We start from the raw sequence: 4,176 nt of genomic DNA on the forward strand, positions 1-4,176 counted from the left end.
GGCCGACACTAGATCTGGGAATCCTGGCCTCACAACCACCCACCCCAGAACCTGATTCTGCCTACCAGTGGGCCAGCACTAGTCCTGGGTTCCCCCAGGGTTCCATAGCCAGCTACCTCATGACCCAGCCCTGCCAACCAGTGGCCAGTAGCCTCTGCACAAGGCAGGGCTGGCTACCAACTGGACCAGGGGCCAGCCATGCCTACCAGACTGCAAACAGTAGTCAGCCAGCCACAACAGAGGGACCCACACATTCCAAATAGGGAGTACCACTAGAGAATATAGCTCTGATGACCAGAGGAGAATGCACTGCTAAGATGCATAGGATGTCTTCTACAAAAGGCCACTTCTCCAAGTTGGGAAATGTAACCAACCTACGAGATACATAGGAATAAAGTCAGCAAATTAGGTAAAAAGAGATGACAGAGGAACATATTTCAAAGGAAGGAATAAGACAAACCCCCAGAAGAACTACATAAAATGGAGATGGTAATGATTATAAAGATTATCAGAGACTCAGAGAAGAATGAATACAGTGAGAAGTTTAACAAAAAGTTAGAAAATATAAAGAAGAAGCAAAAAGAGCTGCAGAATACAAAATTGAAATGAAAAACTACACTAGAAGGAATCAATATAGATTATAACATACAGAGGAATAAGAATGGATCATTAAGCTGGAAGGCAGAGTAGTAGAAATCACTGAAGCTGAACAGAAAAAAAGAAAAAAACAACGAAAAGAAATTAGGACAGTTTAAGAAATCTCTGGGACATCAAGCATACTAACATTCACATTATAGGGATCCCAGAAGAGAGAAAGAAAGAGGCAGAGAACATATTTGAGCATAATAGCTGAAAACTTCCCTAACCTGCGAAAGAGAACAGATATCCAGGTCCAGGAAGCACAGAGAGTCCAACACAGGATCAACCCAAAGAGGACCAAACCAAGACATACTGTAATTAAAGTGGCAAAAGTTAAAGAGAGGATATTAAAAACAGCAAGGAAAAGCAACAAATTACATACAAGGGAACTCTCATAAGGCTATGATCTGACTTTTCAGCAGAAACTCTGCAGGCTAGAAGTGGACGGCACAATATATTTAAAGCAATGAAAGGGAAAAATCTAAAACCAAGAATACTCTATCTGGAAAGGCTTTCATTCAGATTTGATGGAGAGATCAAAAGTTTTACAGACAAGCAAAATTTAAGAGTTCAGCACCACCAAACCAGCTTTATAAGAAATATTACAAGAACTTTTGTAAGTGAAAAAGGAAAGGACACAACTACAAATGTGAAAATTACAAAAGGAAAAAGCTCATCAGTAAAGGCAAATGTACAGTAAAGGTAGTAAATCAACCACATATAAAGTTAGTAGGAAGGTTAAAAGACAAAGGTAGTAAAATCATCTATAGCTGCAATAAGTAGTTAAGGGATACACAAAACACAAATATGATGTCAAAAACAGCAATCATGGGTGAGGGGAGTAAAAATGTAGGTTTGTTGAAATGAGTTTGAAATTAAGAGATAATCAACTTAAAATAATCATATATATATATATACACACACACACAGAGATTGCTATATATAAACCTTAGGGTAACTACAAACCAAAAATCCATAAAAGATACACACACAATAAAGAGAAAATAATCCAAACATAAACTAAAGATAGTCATCAAATCAGAAGGGAAGAGAACAAAAGAAGAAGAAAGGAACAAAAAGAACTACAAGACAACCCCCAAATAATTAACAAATTGGCAATAAGTACATACCTATCAATAATTACTTTAAATGTAAATGGACTAGACACTCCAATCAAAAGTCATACGGTGCTCTTTCCTGGCTGGAACCATGGAGGGTGCAGAAGAGAAGAAAGAGAAGGTCCCTGCTGTGCCAGAAACCCTTAAGAAAAAGTGAAAGATGGGACTTCCCTGGTGGTCCAGTGGTGAAGAATGTCTTCCAATGCAGGGGACACAGGTTCAATCCCTGGTTGGGGAACTAAGACCCTACATGCCACAGGGCAACTAAGCCTGCACACTCTACAGCCTGTGCACTACAACTAGAGAGCCCATGTGTTGCAACTACTGAGCCCATGTGCTCTGGAGCCCGCATGCCACAACTAGAGAGCCTGCACACTGCAACTACTGAGCCTGGGCACTCTGGAGCCCATGTGCCACAACTAGAGAGAAGGCTGTACGCCACAATGAAAGATCCCACATGCCGCAATGGAGATCCCACATGCTGCAACTAAGACCCGATCCAGCCAAATAAATAAATAAATAAATAAATAAATACATGAATAAATATTTTTTAAAAAAAAAGAAAAAGTGAAAGAATTTCACAGAGCTTAAGATCAAGAGCCTAAGAAAGAAATCTGCCCAAAAGATGTTTTGAAAGGCAAGGAGGAAGCTTATCTATGAAAAAGCTAAGCACTATCACAAGGAATACAGGCAGACTGAAATTTGAATGGCTAGGATGGCAAGAAAAGCCGGCAACTTCCAGGTACCCACAGAATCAAAATTGGCATTTGTCATCAGTATCAGAGGTATCAATGGTGTGAGCCCAAAGGTTTGAAAGGTGTTGCAGCTCTTTCACCTCTGTCAGATCTTCAATGGCACCTTTGTAAAGCTCAACAAGGCTTCAATTAACATGCTGAGAATTGTGGAACCATACATTGCATGGGGGTACACAAAACTGAAGTCAGTAAATGAATTGATCTACAAGCATGGTTTTGGTAAAATCAACAAGAAGCAAACTGCCCTGATGTATAATGTGTTGATTGCTTGATCTCTTGGCAAACATGGCATCATCTGCATGGAGGTTCTGATTCATGAGATCTATACTGTTGGAAAACTTTTCAAAGAAGTAAACAACTTCTGTGGCCCTTCAAATTGTCTTCTCCATGAGGCAGAAGGAAGAAAAAGACTACCCGTTTTGTAGAAGGTGGAGATGCTGGCAACAGGAAAGACCAGATCAACAGGCTTATTAGAAGGATGAACTAAGGTATCTACCATGATTATTTCTGTAATCTAGTCAGTTAATAAACAGTTACTGTTTTCAAATTGAAAAAAAATTTCACAGAGTGGCTGAATGGATACAAAAACATGATCCATATATATGCTGCCTACAAGAGACTCACTTCACATCTAAAAATACACACAGGCTGAAAGTAGCCTGTGTGGTGATGCTGGAAAAGGTATGCATACCTTTCCTTGCATGGAAAAGGTATTCCATGCAAATGAAAATGAAAAGAAAGCCAGGGTAGCAATATTTATATTAGACAAAATGACTTTAAAACAAAGACTGTAACAAGAGATAAAGAAGGATATTACCTAATAATCAAGTGATCAATCCAAGAAGAAAACATAACAATTGAAAATATACATGCACTCAACATAAGAGCACCTAAATACATAAAGTGTATATTAACAGACACAAAGGGAGAAATTGACAGCAACACAATAATAGTAAGGGCCTTTAACAGCCCCACTTAAATCAATGGACAAATCATTCAGATAGAAAATTAATAAGGAAACACTGGCCTCAAATAACACATTAGACCAAATGGATTTTATACACATATATAGACCATTCTATCAAAAAGCAGTAGAGTACACATTCATTTCAAGTGCACATGGAACATTCTCCAGGATAGATTACATGTTAGGCAACAAAACAAACTCTCACTAAATTTAAGAAAACTGAAGTTATATCAAGTATCTTTTCTGACCACAAGTCTATAAGACTAGAAATCAACTACAATGAAAAAACTGCAAAGAACACAAACACGTGGAGCTAAACAATATGCTACTAAACAACCAATGGATTACTGAAGAAATTTTTAAAAATACCTGGAGACAAATGAAAATGGAAACACAAAGATCCAAATCCATGGGAAGCAGCAAAAGCAGTTCTAAGAGGGAAGTGTATAGAAATATAAGTCTAAGAAATCTCAAGTAAACAACCTAACCTCACAACTAAAGGAACCAGAAAAAAGAAAACACAAAACCCAAAGTTAGAAGATATAGAAGAAATCTAAGTGTCCATTAATAGATGAATGGATAAAGAAGATGTGGAATATGGAATGGAATACTACTCAGCCATTAAAAAGAATGAAATGTCATTTGCAGCAGCATGGGTGGACTTGAAAGGTATTATGCTAAGTGAAATAAGTCAGAG

General features: G+C 38.0%; 1 pseudogene; it reads left to right on the forward strand.

Moving 5' to 3' along the window:
* The first annotated feature begins 1,848 nt into the window (after window positions 1-1,848).
* On the forward strand, window positions 1,849-2,999 carry LOC112392587 (60S ribosomal protein L7-like; annotated as a pseudogene).
* Window positions 3,000-4,176: the final 1,177 nt, after the last annotated feature.

The sequence above is a fragment of the Neophocaena asiaeorientalis genome, unplaced genomic scaffold (genome assembly GCF_003031525.2).
Source record: "Neophocaena asiaeorientalis asiaeorientalis breed wild unplaced genomic scaffold, Neophocaena_asiaeorientalis_V1.1 scaffold184, whole genome shotgun sequence".
Classification (NCBI taxonomy): Eukaryota; Metazoa; Chordata; class Mammalia; order Artiodactyla; family Phocoenidae; genus Neophocaena; species Neophocaena asiaeorientalis.